The 21,823-nt window shown below is 38.5% G+C and overlaps 1 protein-coding gene across 1 annotated transcript in view; it reads left to right on the top strand.

Moving 5' to 3' along the window:
• The first annotated feature begins 7,166 nt into the window (after positions 1-7,166).
• Positions 7,167-21,823, top strand: part of LOC147305274 (vitamin D3 receptor A) — an 84,534-nt gene continuing 69,877 nt past the window's right edge. The window contains exons 1-2 of the mRNA XM_086278577.1: positions 7,167-7,311; positions 8,267-8,407. The gene's annotated coding sequence lies outside the window, so the exon portion shown is untranslated. The remainder of the gene's footprint in view (positions 7,312-8,266; positions 8,408-21,823) is intronic.

Here is a 21,823-nt window from a genome sequence, read left to right on the forward strand (position 1 = left end):
AAATCAGTTTATGTTTCAAACACAAGGCTTTACTGATTTTTGGTAATCTAGCTGCATATGTTTGAGCACCTCCCAGCTAGTGAATTGGCTTGGTTAATTCTTCTGTACAACAGGCAAAGCTGTTCCCACGACAGCTCAATAGATAGCTCCAATATAAAGAAAATACTAAAGTGTCCTGCCATCAGAGGAAGTTGCTCTGTTCAAGCGGTATCCACAGGGCATGGCATAACCTCGTAAAACAGGGTGATAATGTTCCCTGCTTCCCACATAAATCTTCAACTTTAGCACCAAAGTATCCCAAACTATCACATTCCCTCGTATTTCTTTTCACTCAAGAATCTCAAACTGTCATTCATCTGTCCTCAACACTTTCCTCCGTGTAAATGATCACGACTCTCTACCACCTCTGCCACAGCTGGAAAACAGGGCAGGGATAGCTCAGTAGGTAAAGTGGTCGCCCCATGATCGGAAGGTCGGCGGTTCGAATCCACTTAACGGCTACCCTGAGGTACCCCTGAGCAAGGTACCGTCCCTACACACTGCTCCCCGGGTGCCTGCTTAGTGGGCTGCCCACTGCTTCACAGAGTGAATGGGTCAAATGCAGAGAAAAAACAAGTAATTTCCCCATGGGGATCAATAAAGTATCCATTATTATTATTATTAAAACGTATACTTTCACTCAATCTAAAATCTGTAGAAATCTTTCTCAATTCTACACAGAATGTCTAAGAGCTATGTGTGAAATGTGGGAGCTGCTTTTCTTCCATTTTTGCTTCCTCTGTGCTTTCAGCCAGGTTATGATTAATATGTTATAATGTGGTAAGATGCTGCTCTTATAAGTACAATGTATATCTTCTTTTTTTCTTTTTTCAGATGATTATATCTTTAGTTTTCTGTCATTATTTGCTTATATTTTTTTAAACCAATATTATATGTGAACAAGAAGATGTATTATAAAACAAATGTTTAAGTTTAATTGAATCTTGGCAGACTATATTTTTTAAATCTAAAGAAAAACAATCTATATAGAACAAACCAATTTTTTAGTGCAATATTTACTTTGTTTTAGTGTTGTTTAACTTCAACATAGATGTTTCCTTTTGTATTTATTGTTTTATGACTTATTTTATTTACCTTCAAATACATATTTGGGTACACAAGGCAAGGAGAGGTTTTTTTAATTACAAACACAGCATCTTTATTAATACTTACATTACTGAAAATAATGAATAAAAGAAATTACTGATAAGTTTCTTCAAGTCGTTATTTGGTGTTTATCAGAATTATCACATTAAATATCTGACAGTTCTGATCATTTGTTCCTAATTGATTTGCATAAATCAACATAAATGTTAATGAATTTGCCAAATAATTTAAATCTGACTGAAGCAGTGGTGACATATAGTTAAACACATTCAAATACTACAATTAAGCACTATCTTAAGCTATACTTAAACTGCACTACTTTTCTGGAAAGCTATTTTACTCCGAGACATTTGTGTGGTTTTACTTTACTTTGTAACGTTTTTGTAGCTCAGGGTTTTTGCAAAATATTTGTATTCATAGCGATCTTGTGCATTTTTTCAGCCAGGTGCTTTCCAAGTGTTTTGGTTTTAAACATTTAAACTATTTAAAACATTTCACTTTGAGCTCTTTATGACAAGTATTACAACCCCACAGCTTGTAAGAATAATTCTTTTCTGAGGGTTCAATTAAAATAACTGTTAGTAGCAAAAAAGTAAGAAAACTGTTTTTTAAAGAAAAGTCTTCTGTGTTTTCATCCTCCTGCTTCTATTCAGTCAACCTATATCCCAACTACTTCAACATTTATGTGTATTAGGCATTGATGCAAATGTATAAATTCATTTTATTTATAAATACAGCTTTAAGTGCTCTGTGATATTGCTGTTGTATGGTTTTACTTAAGCTGTAAACTCCTAGAGCAGCCTGTGTTTTTTCCACATTGAATAATTCTACAATTATTCCATCATTTGACCAAAATAAAAAATAAAAATCTCTTTTAAGCGCAGATGGAAACTATTTTTGCAGACTCTGTCTGTACACAGGTGGTGTGTTATGATAGAGGTGATTTATGACTGTGTAGGTGTTCGCGGTGGACTGCTCCACTCTGGCTGGAAGTGCTTGCGCTCTCTCTCCCACCCAGCCACTTCACATTAAACGCTTCCTGAGGAGCTGAAAAGACTGGAAATAATCCATCAAATAACCCCACCCCTATGCGCTCGTCAGTCAAGTGGCAATACAGTAACGTAACATATTGGATTTCTCAGATTGTGAACAAATAAAATGAGCTCCAGCGGCACAGAAAGGAGTGCTTGAGTGTGTCTAAATGTGCAGTTTACACAGGCAACATATTTTGTAGCTCATCACTTCCTGAGGAAACGTGAGACACGGATGTATTCTGAGAAAAAGGAAAGTGCAAGAATGACTGTTACAGTAACTCTATAAAGATATTTGCATCACATTTACACAGTAGTTTCGAGACATTGATGTCTTCAGCATAATCATTATTTTTGGGGGAAACCAGTTGCATGTGTTCTGCTGGTTCTTTCCTTTTCATATCCACAAACAGGGAAAATTGTTGATGATATTAATTAATTTAAAGTAAATGATATTATGAAGTATTGTGATTTAGATATTTCATTCCATTTTATTGTAAAATTGTGTTGAAACATATATAAAATATAATGCAGGTTTCTACAAAAAATCTCCATTGACAATAAATTTAAATGATTAAGGGAATCATTTACTACAACTAATTAAAAGCTCAAATGCAATTTTAAGAGATATTTAAATATTTTTGTGTGTGCTTTTTTGTTTATTTTTTCATTATTATTATTATCAGTATTATTATTGCTTGTATAGAGCACATTCTATGTCCCTGTTGGAACCTCAAGGTGAAAAAAACAGCATCTAAAAAGGAAGAAGCAAATTGTTTGAAATGGTAAAATAAATACCTGATGTGTCAGACATGTGAGACAAGAAAAATCTCACATTTGTAAATGCTTTTTGTATTTTGTAAACAGAACAAAAACCACTTTTTTAAAAACAGAGTCAAATAAACAGAATCAGTTCCTCTTTGTTAAAAAAAAAGCCAACCATTTACATAACATGTAACCAGATGAGTAAGTAAAACTGGCGCATGTAGAAAACATGTCATCAAAAGGAAACTTAAAACTCTGAAAAGAAACAACAGGTCAAGTTTCACATTTTCTGCGGCTCGATTGGTTCTTGTTTATGTTCCGTAAAGTGGACTGCAGCGTCAGTGGGATTTTGGCGGTCAGAGCTTTTACTTGGTACCACTAATCTCAGGATACAAAACTTCCTTTATGTGGTTTGTAAGAATTTTAACAGTGTGTTCTGGGCACAATGGGCAAGGTGCTGAATAGGCACTATCTGCTGTGTATGAGAGAAATACTCCTCGAGTTTCATAATTATGTTGAAACGCAGTGCCAGACTTGAGTATGGCAGATGGATGGACAGATTGCACGGCGGCTCTGATTTCTGTAAGGTTCTCCCTGATTTCTGACAAAGCTACACTGATAACACATTTGCTGCATTTCTACACTGCACTCTTGCTGGACCGCATTCATTACAGAGCAAAAGAACTTAGCTAAGAAGACTGTCCACAAGAAATATGGCTTGTTATAATACGGACATGAGTAATATGTTATACTGATATTTATAAACAGAGGAAATAAATAAGTCAGTCCTGCTTACTCTGGTGATTCATGGGCTTTAGTCTTACCCCAAGAATGACATTTGTGATTATGACTGAAATGTCTCAACATTAAGATGGATTACCATGAAATGTAGCACATTTCAAGTCGCTGTTGCCTTATTTTTAACTGTTTTCTGGATGAATAAAACTGTAAAATGGATTTCCATTTACATGACTGTAATCTAGTTCCAATAACATTACAGTTCAGGTTTGTAAATTCTAATCAGAGCGGACTATGCTAACAAAGCCTGGTCTATGCAGGAGTGGCAAAAACAATTTGCTGACTTACTGACCCCATGTTCCACTTTTGCTCAGCTCTCAAATTTCCTTGTGTCTGAATGGAAAGAATGCAGCAAATTTGTTGAGAATATAGGGTCCAGTTTATTGATGTTGGAGGCTTGTGATGACATTGTCGAAGAGCTGAAGGATGAGGCAGAGCCAAGGAGCATAAAAAAAATCTTAAAATGGGGACAGAGGAAAGGGCCTGATTGTTACTGAGACTGCTCCTTTCCCTGGACAGTGTGTTCCTGTGTAGGTGCCAAAACATCCCTGAGAATCTTGTGGCTCACTCAGGGGACACAGCAACCAATCTTCTGGCTGCACACTGTGAAGCTGATCAAAGAGTGTGTTTGCCAAGTACTGCAGCATTCCTTTAGGTTTGTGCAAATGCACTGGTCTTTGTGCCTTCTGACTGCAGCTGAAAAACCAGTGTGAGGACTGCATTCATCCAAGTAAAGGTCCAGTCATATATAAGAGCCAGTGGGCCAGGGCTGCCTGCAACTATTTGCTTTTCCAGCTGTTTTCTAGACTCACCCTGTGAGTGGGAGAGAGTGCTGTGTGTGTATGTGTGTGTGCGTTGGTTAGTAGGTGGGGGCATTAAAGTGAGATGGAGACATTCCGAGTTCTAGGAAGGAAACTATTGAGGAAGAGAGAGCTATGAGGAGTCCTCGTGTTTCTTCTGCTCCTATTGCTGTAGTGTGTGTGCACAGTGAAAACACCCCGAGAAAATCCGGGCATCTCATGTGATACTCGCTCACTTTCTCTCTCTCGCTCTCTCTTTTTTGTTCTCTTTCTCATGCACACACAAACCCAGAGGAAGACTAAGTCCCTTGTGCGCATGCCCCTGACATAAACACGCCCATATGCCTTGCATCGTATAGACTGATCCGCCTCTCAGACACAAAGCAACAAGGGATGGCCTAGATTCCAGCACATGCACACACAGGCAACGCTGTACAGAGGAAATATCCCGTACACGTGATTGTCACGTATATTGGTTTATGAATGTACATGCATATATATTTGCCCTGTTAAAGCTGGCTGCACTGATTCATGCACCGCTTGATTGAGATAAGAAAGTCAGGCGGGGGGTGGGGAAGAAGAAACATTACTGTTATCAGCCAAATGGGAGCAGCCATGCTGCTGTAAATTTGAATAATGCATTTATTGCAGTTACAAAGGCTATTTGGCGATAGGAACCACATATCCAGTTTTGAAGGATTCCATTATATTTTTCAGTAAACATTAGTTTTTTGACATCCATATTTGGTTAGTAAATGGAGATTGTCTAACCCAGTTAATATTTAAATGAAAAAGCGGGAAACAAATAGAAAAGCTTTGATCTCCCTCCCTTATGTGATATCCAACCATACAGATCATTTTAACCAAGGTGGCCTGTTCCTTATATGCAGAAAATGACAACTAAACTACAAGTAGGCAATGCAATTCAATTACTCTTAAAAATGGGAGAGTGACATGAATAGAAGTATGAGAATCTGCAGTCGTCAGCTCGAATGACCTTTACAGTGCCATTCACTGCTGACTATCCTCATGGCGCAGAGCTTAAAAGTAAAGATTTTCAATGCAGTAATCAAGCCGACATTAGGCTTTGACAGAATAATGCCACATAACTGTATGACCGAATGACTCAGCGAGATAGTGTATTGACATGCTCAGTCGCACCTATAAGAAGGAGAAGAGCAATGTGTTAGTGTTTACTTGAATTGAAAGGTTAAACAGGAACGCGTGAATACCTTTGACCTCCGGCAGCTAGACTGACCTGCACAGCCTCAACCTGTGTGTCATCAAGCATTAATGGTGACAACATACTGATAAATGACACTTGTGGAAAATGTTTCAGTAAGTTGCAGCATGGGTCTATAGTGTACAGGATGCAGAAGTGGCTTAGGCTCGCATGCATATCACACTGTGACGCAAAGACATGTAAATGCATCGAGATACCACAGTGGCTACTTCTGTAGAGAAATATCTCAATGTTACAGTGCATCTAAGAACACGCAAAGCATGTAGGTGTATTAAAACAGGAGGTCTATCAGCAATTGCAGGGGCATAGAGCAGAGAAAGTTAGCATGGTCTGCTGCAAAAACAAAGCACAACAAGTTTCCTTATGCCAAATGCTAAAAAATTCCTACTTCTACAGAAAAGTTCAAGCCATCAATATGCTCACATGGTATCAGTGCTTTCAGTCCCACATGTACAGAAACTTATGGATTTATGTAACTGGCTTGTTGTCAGTGCCAGCTTTGCATAGGTTGGAAGGTTTGAAATCCAGCTCATGGGATTTTCATAAAGCAATGAGATCAAGCAATAAATAAACAAATAAATAAATAAGTAACATAAACCAAGTCATACAGAGTGATACCCTGAGCCATCCAGGGAAATGACAAGAGATAGCTAAAAGAAGAGAATCAGTTCTAATTACAGAGTGGGCGATGTGGTGATTGATGTGCTACAGTAACCGCCCAGGGGTGACACAGAATAGCACCACAGGGCCCTATCATTCCCACAGAATTCTTTCACCCAGTAAACAAATTAGCTTTGGCGTGTGTCCCAATATACGGTAAATTATGGACACATACCAATAGGCGAGTCGGTCAAAATGTTTTCTAGGCTAAGCCGTTATCCCGTCATCATGGGTATACTATCAGCTACCACCAGTTTCCAGTACAGAGGGAGCACAAAGGTTAGAAGAAGCTGGAACTTTCATATATTATGTATAGGTGAACCATATATGATTCATGATGAGAAATGCGGACACATTTAAGCTTCAAATGCAACGGTATTAAAACAGATCCCTCCACCCACCCACACATACACACACCCGTGAATTGGTCAAAACACGTGTAGTATATTTAGTATACATCTTTATAGATTCATACAGCTAAACGCCCTGAACTTTAAAAGCTGCCCTTACTTTTTTCGACTTTACCCCTTATTTCAGTTTATATTCTTAAGGTTTATTTCTGCAATTGTTTACTATCTATCGGACCGTCAGCTACGTCACGACACACCCCTATATGGTACGGAGACAGCTGGAAACTCAGCACGAGACTGAAAAGCTTCTCGACCAATGGGAAAAGACACTATTCCAGAGTGGAGCGTTGTGATTGGACATCTGGGAGGGGGATTATATATATGTACAGATATGCCCGACTGCTAAACCATGTGGGGCGGGACTACGGAGAAGTGCTGTCCATCTATGTTGATACAGATCTGAAAAAAAAACTGGACTAACGGAGCGTCTGCCTACGTTGCTTTTCGCGTGGACTAATGTAAGTTATTTTAGACTTTCCCGTACCTTTGGGCGTGCCTCGCGCTGTCTGACGTGTTATAACACTTTTGTAGCATTATACTTAGGCCATTTACCCCCTCTCGTTTCGTTTAGCTTAAAACTGCTTTTCAAGCCGAGTGGTACACGCGCTTTTCAGGCCAGCAAAGTGGTGCTGCCGTTAACGTTAGCTGTTGTCATTGCTCTCTAGCGGTCTGCATTATTTTGACATGCAGCTGACACAAACAATGCGTCCAGTGAGGCTAGGTGTAATGCCATTGTAGAGAGGCCATTTTCACAGCCGTCCCGCTACTGTAACACAACAATTCAGTAATAAGCGTGGCGTGTGAAAATTAAAGGACACTTTGGCGGTGTGTGACCGCTGGTACCGCTGTTTTTCTTCTTTTTCTTTTACTACCCCGAGTCCGGTCCTCGATCAGGCTCAGCCCGCTTGTGTGTGAGGGAAAAGGAAAGGGGCAAAAAAAGAGTCTTTTTAATTATGTGTCAGTTGAATATGTACCGACACATTTACACGCCATGTAACCTCCGGTGGTATCGCAAATGCTCAGTTTGCTAGATTTTCTGGCTACACGTAAGCACTTGGTTGTCCTATTCGGGCAAACAAAACAGCGTTTAATGGCAAAGCGGCGTGGACGTGTTGCAAAGTTTAGTTTGAATGAAGTGTTGCATCATGTGTAACTACTGCTCCTCACACACGAGCCCGTGAAATGACTGTGGAAAAAAGTCCAAAGCCCCTTCCTCTGGACGTGTTTACCTCGAGCACGTCAGGTCGTTAAAATCGCCAGATTTATAGAATGACGTTTGGCGCTACAGTGTTTCCATGCACGAAATAACGGCACGTCAGCGGTAATGTTACCCAACTCCCACCTCTCCGACTGACCGTTAGACAGTCCTGCTTAATTCACTTGTCTTTTTTTTCTTTTTTTCTCTGTTTACAGTTTTTGTTTTATACAGAGGGCAAAGTTTTTCAACGCGGGGGGAAATTGTTCACCTTTAGCTCCACTAGTTAGTGACCTGGCTGCAACATCTGGGCACCTCTCTGCTACTGTACAAAAGTGAAGGTTGATATGCAACATCAGGTAAGACGGAACTCACTGGCTTGGTTTTGTGGTGCATCACAGCTTCGCTTAGCGTGCGTGGCGATTCTTATCAGTTAAACACGAGCAAACAAAATGAAATCTGTATATTTAAAAAAAAAAGCTTTTCGCTTTGTTTGCTCGCTGTGCCGTGTTCGGGATATTTGTGAAGCTCTGCCGCTTCTCCACTCGCCTCATCCCGGTGTCGTTTTGTGTGTTGTGTTATTGTTACTCCACATTCTACATGTGTATGTTCGCCTCCCCTGCAGCCCAGCAGCAGGGCCAATGCGCAAATCCCTATCCTTTATTACACTGCATTAAAATGAACATGTGTTAGCCTGGCGTGCAAAACAGCAGGCGGATTATTGATGTGGCTTTAGACACATCAATAATTTACGGGGTTGCATACTTTCCTTCTCAGAGGTTGTCCGCCTCTGGTGCTGAGGAGACTGCAGGGAAAAGACAAAGGGACAGATTAGCATGGAGCCAAGGGGAGCAGAGTAGACATGCATAGACTTCAGTAAGGTGACATGTTGTCTGAGTCTGCTGTCCCATTCTATTTTATGTCTTAAATATGCATTAGCAGATACGAGCCACTAAAAGGTCAAAGCTACACCATCTAGTGATTAATTTCAGTGTTTGTTTTTCACAAAGTAAACTTTAACTATCCTGAAACCTGTGCGTCTTTCATTCTCAGTCCTTAGTGCCCATCATATCATTTGTGTTTCTTATGTGTTTCAATTTAATAACACACTGTTAGGCTTGCTTTAAATAAGAAGAGGTAAATGTTTTACTCACTGGAAGAGCAGGACATATTTCTTGGGATGTTTCCACCTGCGCAGAGAGTGGTTTCCTTGACTTAATTATTATTTGTTTATATAGCTGTTTTGCTTTATTTTTAGTGCTAAAGTCTCTGTACGTCTTTTCATGCCAAGGCAACCAGGGCATCAGAAAGTTAATGCTAAAATGAAGAAAATGAGCTGGTAATTTGTCATATTATGGTTTTGTTGCATTATTTGTACATCTGTTTTTTGGGGTTTTTTTTGCCTAGCTCTTCTGATCTTACCTGCTTGTTGGTCTCCTTTGTCCCGAGGAAAAACACAATGCTAGCCTGTGCAATGACATGATTTCTTGGCTGCTTACGCTCATATTGCCAGGAACGATTCATCTATCTATTTTCTTAACACCTTATCAAATTTAAGGTTGCAGGGTGCAACCTATACCATATACCTCTATCGACTCACATAGGGTGAGATGGTACACTTATCACAGGGTTTAGCAAAGATTCATCATGCACTTGATCAGTGTTCACTTTATTACACTTCTATGAGTATGGGAGAAGCTAGAAGTTGAGATGAATTTGAATAGAAGCAGAAACCGTAATTTCTGCCACTTTGCAGTTTTATTTATTTCATTTAAAGGATCCTACCTCCCATCTATTACCTTAGCGGGATACACAGAACCTTTCTTCTGTAATGAGGTGCTTAGTGGGGCACATTGTGCTTGAGAGGTTTGTACTCGCAGAGTTACAGGCAACTTGTAAAATGATAACAGATGCATAGAGTCTTCAAGGTGGAGAGTGCTGTTTTGAAATTCCCAGGAATATGAAATGCACATGTACATACATGTGCACATGCACACGTACTTGTTAGTGCGTGTTACATTTTTTTGTCTAACTTTATGCCGGTCAAGTCATCTGTGATTTGTGTACTAAAGTCTCGTGGCAATGCGGGCACAACCACTTTTCTTACATGTTGAAAGTGATCTTGGGTAAAAACATTGAAGATAAGATAAGCAGAGTCATTGCTCTGATGGGGATAGAAAATCAATCACTTTAAAAATGTAAAATTTTAGAGGGAAGGCTCATTATAAAATCTAAATAAAACCAAATCCCCTGGTTGAAATCAGTCCTATAAAAATCAGTTTTTAAGATCAGGGTATGTATTAGATGGTAACCCCATACCCTGGTTGTCAGCATTTTTCAATAACACTTGTTGATTGTTTAAGGGTTTTTTTTTTAGTGTTTTTTTTTTATTTGGCACGCTGCACACAAAAACTTTTGGGTCTGATTTGGAGAATTGGCTATTTGCTGGTGTGAGTTCAACTGAATACTTCTGTTCATCTCCTTATTGATTAAAACACCTGCAGAAGCAATAGTGTTATTTTTCTAAAGCTGCTTGATCCAAATAGTGATAAAGCTTGTTGAATAAAATGACTATGTCCTTAATTGTACTAATTAATCTTACATTTAACCTGGACACTCTAGCTTTTAAAATAAGTGATTAGGGTTGGACAATAGGCTCTGCACAAACTGCAGTCATGTGGCATCTGGGTTGCAAGTTGGTGATAAAATAATAAATGATAACACAAAGAGACAGTGATTTCGCAAATGCAGCAGACTACTATACTGAAAAGACATGGTGCCAGTAAGCACATGTAGAATTTAAGTGGCTGATTAAAGTAATTGACACTCTTTGCCAACTCCCTGGCCCAAGTCATTTCTTTCAGAGGGCATTTTCACAGCTGAGGCATAGAGAGACAGTTGAATAGCTGTGTCTTCTTCTAGTTTGCTGCCAGATTGGATTTGTGGTTAAGTTGTACATCCATAAATGAGCCTCACTGTCTATGTCACTGAGACAGTGATGCACTTCCTGTACATTTTTTAAAGTATCCATTAAATTTGCTGATTGCTTGCTTACCCTGGACCATAAGGGAAATAATACAGAGTAGTCTCTTGAGATTTATTTTGCATTCATATCATGTTCTTGTTATTTGTTTGGAATTGACCAAAGGAGTTAGTTTCCCGTTTTGTTTGTATGCTTCTGCAACATTTGAAGCCTTTGACTGGTCGGAATTAAGAGTTTAGTTTATTATATATACACCTACAGTTGTAAATGTCTTGCAGTATATTTATCATGTTCAAATTCTGACAAAAATAAATTAAATTAACCTCATATCTAAGGAGTAAAAAGGAATCTTTAAGCTTGACAGAAATAGTGATTTGATTTATATGATGATATATATCAATATCAACTGGTGTGAAAAACATTACTGTGATTCAAGTATTTTGTAAGTGGAAAAGCATAAAACTATAGCAAACTATCACCACTGGTTTGACAGTTGCCGATCCCTGGTGCTGATGGATATCGACATCATCCATCGGCACAATCCTAGTAGAGATACAGAGACGAGGTTCTTCTTTTTAATCTTCTTGCTTCTCAGAGCGTTACAGCTTGAGTCAGTCATGGTCGCAAAAAAATAGTTTTCCTTGTTTACGCACTTGCATGTGCAGCAAAATTCATGCTGAAGAGCTTGCTACCATACAGGAGAGCAACAGTGCAACATCATCAGAAAAAAGGGGACAATGCAGAGCAGATCGAAATATCATGTCCTTCATTTTAGCCAATAGCAGTACCGATTAGCTCAACCACCATCATCAGATCAGGATGGGGTGTTGTCTTTGGGCTTAGAGAGATAAGCACTTGCTGGCCTTTACCACACATGAATGAATCAGGCTATTATTAGGTAGTATTTATAATACCGTCAAAGGTATGTGGACACAACTTTAAAGTATACTGACAGTAGCAGTGTTCTCATTCTTGTGTTTTAATTTGTCCATATATTGTTGTTAATGCTTTCAGTGTTTTCTCTCTGACCTTTTTCTGTTCAGTTAAAAAACTCAATACAATATCTTTTCTCTTTTTTCTTCTGCTGCTCTGGTGATCACACCAACCACTATCTCCTCAGTTTTTTGTTGTTTGTTTTTTAAAAAACAAACACATCACTCCCTGTGTGGCGAAGGTTTTTCCCCCAAGGGAAAGGACTAAAAGACAGGTGTTTTGTAGTTTCAAAATTTTAAGCCTGCCAGCTGTTGGATTTCTGCTATGAATGATAAATCGGAAATTCAGTTGAGGAAAACAGATATTTTTCTGCTTCGTGGTGTTCACATGTAATAGATTTTCCTTTATTCCCATAGCCACATCTCCTCTCCACCTCCCTTTTTAATGCGAACATGCTCAACAGGGGCTAATAGATTCCTTATGAGAGGTAATTGTGTAGCTACAACATAAATGCAGGGGAGGTTCTGGTGTTATGGTTAGTCTGATTAGGTCTTGTTTGAAGCCCTAAGGGATTTGGCGAGATAAACGTCAATAGCAGCTGACCTCACAGCCTAAGGTCACAGGCTACCATGCAAGTAGCGCTCACAGAGCTGCAACTTCTCTGGGTCCCACACTGAATGTTGGTAAACAGTGGCGTAGATCACAGGGTTTGTGCACTATGTTGTGGTCAAGTGCAACTTTGCATAACACTAATGGGGTTAGAGGTTCAATTTCCACAAGGCAAAAATGCTTGCACCACTGGAAATAAAAAGCTTTTTGGATAATAGATCTCCAGTCAAGAGACAAACAGTTCCTCTGTGCTCTTGCTGGAAATTCTTTTCTCAGGGATTTTAAAATGTTTTGTCAGGAGCCATTTTAATTTGATGTAGTTTTCAAGATTGCAGGGATGGTTGAATATTGGGTGAGGGTTTTTCGTCAGAGGTCACAGTAACCGAATATTGTTATCCATTTAACAGAAAAATTTGACTGCACGCTGCCATAGCGACAGATTAAAATTCTGGTGGTGGAGCTACTGTTAAATGAAATACTACTACTACTAATGATAATAATAATAACAGGACAGAATGAGTTGAAGTTAGAGCTTGCTAGGGCTAAATTAAAATCCCAATTACATTTTGGCTTGAATTGACTGAATGATTGTTCACTGACAACATTTGCAAATTTGTACTATAAATGTGTTGCTACTTTGTGTTATCTATCTGTCAAGGTGGGGTTTTTATAATAATAATAATGCATACTTTATTGATCCCCGTGGGGAAATTATTATTTTTTTATAAAAAAATAATAATGAAAACTGATAACAAGCTCTGGTACTTGCACCATCTGAGAGTCCATATTCAATTGGTGACATCTGTTTGCTTCCTTGGAAGAAATGTTAACCATGCTATCACGCTTCCTTATGAGGTGTGAAGTGTGGTAGTAGTGAGTTCATGAATGCATGCACTTTTTATATTTTTGCTATTGTCATTTAAAATAAATTGTAATGCTATTAAATCTGTGCTATTTTTTTTTATCACATTGTGCATCAAAATGATAGACAATGGCAAATCTAACACAATCTCTGTGTAATATATGATTGTGTTAGTGTTTGTGCACTCTGGCTTTAAACAAAACATTTATTACCGATTCTTGGTCTTGGACATTTTCCTTCAACCAGATCAATTTCAGTTAAATTGAAAGTGGCCGTACCTTTGATGAATAGTTGGAAAATTTGCTGCGGTGATGAAATTACGTCTTCAGGTAAAGATCTAAGATCAGTCAATTTAACGTACAGCATCATCCACTTACCTGTTAGACTGATTTAAAATAAAACACGGGCTTGCATTTGTTTTAGCATGGCCTGCACAGTTTAATGTGCCCAGAGGACAACAGGAAACTAAAATCACTATTCTGTCTTTGCAGAGGTAGATTGGTGTTCAGGTGATTAAAAAGGTGCCAAAATAATAAGTAGCAAACACCCGATACAAGAACCATATACTTATTGCAACATATAATTCTTTATACCTGTAAATATAAAAAGAGACAAATGTTTTATAAGCAACAGGTGAGTAAGGAGTGATGGAACTGAATTACTTGAGTGTGTTATGTCAGACATTGTACTGCTGTAGGATATTACAGAATTAATCCACACGTTTCTGTTTTCCTGCCCATCCCCGAGCATGGAACAGACTTTTAGAGGTTCTGCGTCACATTTTGTGCTTTGAATGTTGATGAGAGTGATATATGTACAGATGGTATTGAAGCTGGCAGAAAAGCAGTCCATCAGCCATAGATTCAGTCTATGCAATGAAAACCTTGTCCACAGGCTGGCAAAAATAAGCCAGTCACAGTTTATTTCTACAGCTCATGCTGGAGGACAAGATACACACTCTTTAAAAGAAGGAATCAAATTGTGACTGTTTATCCTGAATTGCACAAATCATTAAGTGTCTTTGATTCATTTTAATTAAAGTCAGGCAGCCAAACTTAAAATGCAAAAGATATTTCTTAAAGCAGCAGAAAAGCTCTTTGTTACCATCGCTGCCACCTCTGTGGAAGATTAGACACACTTTCCATTGATTTAAACTTTGGGCTTTTTAATTAGAGTGATGTGAGACTTCACTTGGATGTGTTTTACAGCCACACTAAAAGCACGACTGGCTCATTACTGTAGTCACTCATTAAACCCAGGAGCACATGTGTTTCAGAGAGTGCATGAGAATATGGCAAACTGGACTGTTATTTAACAGAAGACACAGGGAGAGTGACGGACAGCTCTCAACACCAAGCCTTCAGTGCAGAGTGTTTTGAGTTGGACAAAAAAAGTTTTTGTAATTTTTTTGTAATTTGAATTAAAATGAAAGCAGCTATGTGTAGTTGGCAGCAAATTTGGAGTAAGGACTGGTCATCGATTAGTGTAATGTTATTTTGGCTTCAGCTGTCCCTCAAATGGGTAACATCATATCATTTTCATCATGTCAATATTTCATTTTAAAAGGATCGTAGAATTTCTGACTGTTGCAGAGAAATGTTGGAGGATGAAACTCTGAAATGAGATTCAGGCTTCTGTCTGTCCTACTGTGTCTGTCTACGGAGGCCCACTGTAAGGGGCTTTCACTGAGCTGCTAACTCTTCTTCTGAGCTCTTTTTTCCCCCCATTCTTATTTCCACTTTCCTTATGCTACCTTAGCACAGAGACAGAGAGACAAGCCCACTGAAGACGATTGGCTGTTGCTTAACGGGCCCCTTACAGAAGACTCCGCCCATCTCACCCTGTTTGTCCAATAATTAGTCATCCAGAAGGGCAGTGGATGACCAAGCAATCCACTGTATATGTGCACACAGGTTCTATGGTGGTCATTACTACTGGTGTAATTATGTCCTTCTTCTCACTATTTTGCTTTCGTGCAGATTTTTTGACACGTGTACATAAGCGCTATACAAATACAGGCCATTTACCATTTACCATAATCACTTTGGATCCAGTGTAAATTTAAAACAACAGGCAGATGCCAGCAGAAAAAGCAAAGACAAAGCATATCTTGGCTCAGAGGCAGAGCACTTTTATTCTGTGTTTTTACACACAGTCACAGGGAAGCACACACTCTCTCACTATTATTTTCTCTTATTCAGAGTATTATATTATGGCCTGCAATAGTCAGTTAAGACTCTTTATAGTTGGATTTTGTTTTTACGCGTATTTTCTGTTTGTTTCTTTGCCATTCCAAATTGTTCAAGAGTTTCTAAAATAGTTTGAAATAGCAGCTTGTGAAATTCTGTGATGATTGATGTCAATGTTTACAATAAGTTCTTTTTTTTTTAAAAAGCTAAAAAAAGTAAAAGCTATGAGATCAATACATTTCAACCTAAATATAAAACAGTAAAATAAGTTTTCTCTGATCTGTTTTTATGGCAGCTGAATTGAGAATGTTGTTACAGATGTATCCATTTAATGTCCATAATTATTCACCACAGTTAGTAGGATGACCTCTGCATCAGATGATAGAGGAATCCAAATGTTGTATTGATTTAGACAAATAGCGTTTCTTCCCACATTTTTCTTCTTACTGCACAGATTAATGTTTCTGTCCATCCGAAAAATCCTGAAGCCAGGTACGGTCACACTGTCGTTTAGGAAGTGTTAGTGTAGCAACTCCTCCATGAAACACATTGGAGTACACTCTGTAAGCTCTCTGGGTCTCAGTCACATCACTAAGCTCGTCCACATTATTGCTCAAAGAGCTCACATTGTTATGGTGATGGCTGGAGCCTCTTAACCCTCTCAGGCTCAAATTAAACTTTTTGTTGCTAATGCACAACCAAGTCCTGCAGTGGTACTTATGAGTAAAAAAAACCTCATAAAATATGTATGTGGGGTAATCAGGTTGTTAGTTTTTAACTGTTGCAAATCGGCAACGCCTGCCTTGAGAGGGTTAACTCTCCACTGAGCTCCAGCTCTGAAACTCTGTCCTTCTAAAGTGTTGTCAAAATCATTAATAAAATTGATATTTTTTTAAGGTGTCAGGAAAACAGTTTTTTTTCCCATCAAAGAATAAACTTTATAGTTAGAACTTTGTCTTGAATAATCAGACAATATAAACTGTGGCTTACATTAATACTTATAATATAATATAATATAATATAATATAATATAATATAATAATATTTATTTTGAATTAAATGGGAGAAACAAACAGATTAAGAATGGATCTCGAAAAGGAGTTTTTCCTATGGTGGTGTTATGTTAATTAGTTCCACAGGTGGTAAGAGATTTTTATTTGCATACTTCTCCACTAGCAAATGCTTACAGGATGGGTTTAATTCAAAGCAGCTTTCCCTGTTTTTTTTTTCTTTCTTTGTGTGTGTGTGTGTGTGTGTGTGTGTGTGTGTGTGTGTGTGTGTGTGTGTGTGTGTGTGTGTGTGCGTGCGCGCGTTTCGGTTTGTTTACAAAGTTGTCCTTAAGTCAGATTCCTGTTAGCAGTAAAATCTTAATATGTCTTTAAATGTGCTCTGTCACACTACATCATGCAGTCTCTGCCTTTTCTTCTGTCATTGTTTTTTTGTTGTTTCTTCTTTTGCCAGCGTTTTACAATGTTTTGTTTTTCTCTGCCCCGGTTTCTCTCTGTCCTGTTGCTATTTTCCATCACTTTTTTTTGCATCTTGTACCGTTTAAAGCTCTGTTTGCTTCTGCCAGTAGCTGGAGTTTGCTTGGGTCACATTTGTTTTAGTGCTACACTGATAGAGGCTTGTAGTATGCTCTCCAGAGAGTACAGTAGACTGCTGCGCAGACACTCTTGCCAGCCTCTTTCTCTAACATATGTATACTGTATTCTGCCATCACCAAATGATTTATTTTAGAAAATGATGCAACTTGAACTCTATAAAAGAAACTGAGATGTGTGTGTGTAGCCACTTAGATGCTGCTTTTATTACACTTGCCTTTGTTATTTAAATAAGTGTGCTCTATTTTAACCAAGTATTCTCTGAATATAGTACATTTTCAGTTGACAAGGTCTTACTGTTTCAAACATATAAATGAATCTTAAAATCCCTTTTTTGTCCCTAGTTTTGTGGTATTATAATTTTTTTTGAAGTTACTGGAATATTTTGTTGTTTTTGTTTACCCATTATGCTCTTTGGGCTGGGTAACAAAGTTGGATAGAAAACACAGCCATAGAAGTGTAGACGGGGTTAGTCGGCAGCAAACAGCAGGAGGTGTGTGAAGAAGTAAAAGATGGCTCAGGCCACCAAGGCTGTTCTCATGAAGCAAAGCCAATAGCGCCAGTAATTATAAAACTGCCTAAAATGGCAGTTTTGTGACTCAAGTCAAATTACAAGGAAATAAAGTGTCATTACTTATTTCTTGCAGCTGTGATTGAGCATCGGCATAACTGCGCATTTTAAAAATGTAAAAAAACAAAATGCAAAAAGCACCACAAAGAATTTAATAATGCACATATCTTATATATCAGTTTCTTTCACTATTGTTTTATTTTCTGCTTTGTACCTCATACCCTGCTATTACTGAATTATCCCACACATGTCTGAAATGATGGCACTGTTATGATGTTTGGCAAGATCAGGAGTGGTAAGGGTTTACATTTAAAGCCAAAGAGAGAAAATTTCTACTCTAGGAAATAGAAATCTGAGGGAAGGCTACAATTATGTTCATATTTGCACTATGCTAACAGTAATATTTTTTATGAAGTAGAAAACCCTAAATCGAGCAGTCTGCTGATTCTGTCTACTTATTTGTCTCTTTGCTACGCATGCTGACAGATAACTAAAGCTTGTCAGCTACTGGTGTCAAAACTACCACCCTTTTCCTGCTTTTTCAAAATTAGTTAGTGCATATGGTTTGTGTCCCATACATTTATTTATTTATTTATTTTATTTTTATCTTTTGCACATTCTGAGCATTTAGCAAGATTTGGGTTGATGGATGACTATATTTTGGTGTCTGCCCGTTCATGATGTTTCCTGTGCTTGTGTGTGTTTGTGACTAATGATGGGTATCGTTTAGGTTAGGATACCAGTACCAAAACCGGTACTTTTGAAACGGTGCCGGTGCTTAAACGGTGCTCGAACTGGTGCTTAAAGAATGGAGAACACAAAATTGGTCCAAAAACCTCTCATGTTCAGCTGTTTTTTTTGTAAAAAGATAACAATTTTAACAAGTTTAACTGTTTTCCACTTTTTCTTTGGTCATTTTAGCCTTTTTGGCCAGGGTGAAGGGAGTACCTGCCATCAAACAAGAAGACAGCCGCATGTAACTACAACGGTGTTTGCGAGTTCACCTTACATGTATTAATTTAATAACGTGGTTAGCTTACACACGAACAACATTAAGCTACTCACCCAGAGAAGAACAGGTGCTGCTGCCATCATCATCCGTCATCATTTCTACTACACTGGCAGGGCTACGGGCCAGGACTCTCCTCTTCGGGTTTTTGGGGGATGTTGCTAACTTCGAATCGAATTTTAATCACGATTACGATCTGGGCTTTCAATGATCATTAAAAATGACTGAGCCGATTATTAGCCCCTCCCTCATTTATCCGCGACACCTTAAAGGCCGGTCCGTGAAAATATTGTCGGGCATAAACCGGTCCGTGGCGCAAAAAAGGTTGGAGACTGCTGATTAAGAGGACCCGAGGGAAGCTCGGAAAGCTAAGCAGAAGTTATTTGGAGAGGAGAGTGACTGCCGTTGGTTGAAAAGAGAGGTAAAAAAAACTTCAGTGGTGTTGCACACTATTTTATATTATTTTTTAAAGTCATTATTCAATACATTGTTATTGTTAACCCTTTAAATCCGGTCAGAGCAGCAGGCTCCGTTTTGTGTAACTATTTTTAAATCCCTGTAGAACCTGAACCTTGTAAGCTAGCGCAATAATTTGTTTTGCATATGAAACTTACATCTTATGCCATCAGCTTGTCCTCGGTCACGGTTTCCTTCCACATAAATTGCATAAAAAGCGCTTGCAGGAACAAAAACATAATATTCCAGAAACACGCTTTGCCGATCCGATCAGCTGTTCGTAACACTTCGCACATTGAAACAGACGTCACCGCTAACTATCACATGTCCGCCATTTCCTGCCCGAAACCGGAAGTGATGTCATTTTCGCGGAAAATGTAGTTTTTTTTTTACTTGTAGGCCTTTAAAGCCTATACTGGTCATGCTTGACTTTTCTGAATAGTTTCTGGGATGCTTAGAACTCGAATTGCACTGTTGGAAATAGTTTATTTTGATGCACATGCTGTTTTCTTTGCAAATTTGCATCATAGGATTGTTTTTGTTTTTCCTGCAGTATATAAAAATTGCTGTATCTCCAAAATAAAACTATGAAGACACTCAAAATAAGCTTTTTTGTATTTAAAGTTTTGAGGGATAAACCTCTTAAATTTCTCCAAGTAGAAATATATGTTAAAAAACAAAAACAATTTTCAATTTTTTTGTAGTTTATTGCACTTTTTTGCAATTAATGTAGTTACTATGGACTTAATGCATACATATTATTAAAATATGGGCTATAACAGTTGTATAGCAACTTGAAATGCTCCCACAAATGGCACTACAACATGTAAAAAAATAATATAAGCTCTGGCGGACTTGGTTCTATAGTAGGTCTTAAAGGGTTAAATAAATATCGTCAAATAATCGCGATCTCAATTTCAGTGAAAATAATCGTGATTATCATTTTTGCCATAATCGAGCAGCCCTAGCTATCGGCTTTTAACACAATGCTATACGTCGCCAGGTGTTTCATCAGATTTGAGGTGTCACCTCCTTTGCACAGTATCAGCACTTGTTGCAGGCTGCTGAGTTTGCATCTTTTGCTGTGAAGTACAGCCAGAATTTGACCGCTTCGGCTTGGGCATTTTTAATCTGTAGCTCTGCTCTAAAAGAGCGTATGTACTTGGGCCCGCCTACTATCCTTGGAAAAGTAAAATGGCTAGAACCCAAAGTGTATGACATCTCAGGGAAAAAAAAGCTGCTTTTCGGTCTAGTTACTACCGTTTATGTCAGAACTGGTGCCGTAATGGCACCGGATACCAGTACCCATCCCTATTTGTGACATACTTTAGTCTGAATCTATGTGGATGACGTTTATTTCAGTGTCGGCGGCTGTGGGCGTCTGCAAGATCCGACATTCCTGGATCTGGCAGCTGTGCCGAAGTTTGTGTGTGTGTTTGTGTGTATTCCGAGCTTGTGTTTCGCAAAGAAAATGCTCCTGTTTGATTTTGATTTTGTGTAGTAACCCCACACTTTCTCCACACCATGTACAATTCTCCCAGTTTTTTGTCACCTCCAGCTACTTCCCCATCACTGTTTTTCTCAGTCTCAGATTTTCCTTTCTCTCTGTTTTGCAGATTCACTTCCTGAGTGTGTGTGTGTGCATTTTAATGTGTTCTCACATTGCCATTATTGTGTCCTTTTGGTCAGCTTACACCATTTTCCGTTATGTAATATATTTACTGCACTAGATGGTTCCTTTTGTTTTCAACTTTGCTCAGTGGCCAGGTGCACCTAGCTACTTCAGATGGCCATTTTGGTCACTCTTTGTGCACACGTCTACCAGGAAGTCATTTATACAAATTAGCTGTGTGAGGTCTAGTTTCAGGAAGGTCACTAAAACGGAAAAGCAATTGCCTGGAAGGAAGGATATTTTTAGTCATTGTGTAAAAAGTGATCAAACGATTCAGAGATTTTTCAACAAATGACAAAAAACAGTTTTTTGTTGGTTGAGGAAAAACAAATTATGAACTAATGAAGAAAATACATTAAAACAGCAGAAATCACATTAGGGAATTATAGTGCTGTGCAAATAAAGGGCTGTACAATAATTGTATTTGACCACTTCCAGAGAAATTTGTGTGTGTGTGTGTGTGTGTGTGTGTGTGTGTGTGTGTGTGTGTTTGTGTTTAGTCACTTGACCACTGAACGTTAAACCAGTGTTGTGTCTACACATAATGGACAACCTGGCAAAGATGCAGTCTTATCTTTAGTCATTCTTCTTAGTAGCCTGTAACAAAAACACACCAATTGTTTCCATTACATTAGTTCAGTTGAATCAAAAAAAAAAAAAAAAGATGCCAAATTACAGACAACTGAACTGAAAATCAGTGTTAACACATCCCATGGAGTACAGCAGTGAGTTTGCACAGCCGTCTGTGAAACATGGTGGAGGCTGTGTCATGGTGCATTTCAAAATTGATGGAGTTATGAACGCAGGAACGTGCCAGATTTTCCTCCACCATGCAATAATAACTGGAATTTGGTTGACAACAGTGGTGTTCAGCATGACAGTGATCCCAA

The sequence above is a fragment of the Aulonocara sp. 'chitande type north' Nkhata Bay genome, linkage group LG20 (assembly GCF_057382095.1).
Source record: "Aulonocara sp. 'chitande type north' Nkhata Bay isolate Kocher_YH1m ecotype deep benthic linkage group LG20, A_spYH_male_GT1.1, whole genome shotgun sequence".
Taxonomy (NCBI): domain Eukaryota; kingdom Metazoa; phylum Chordata; class Actinopteri; order Cichliformes; family Cichlidae; genus Aulonocara; species Aulonocara sp. 'chitande type north' Nkhata Bay.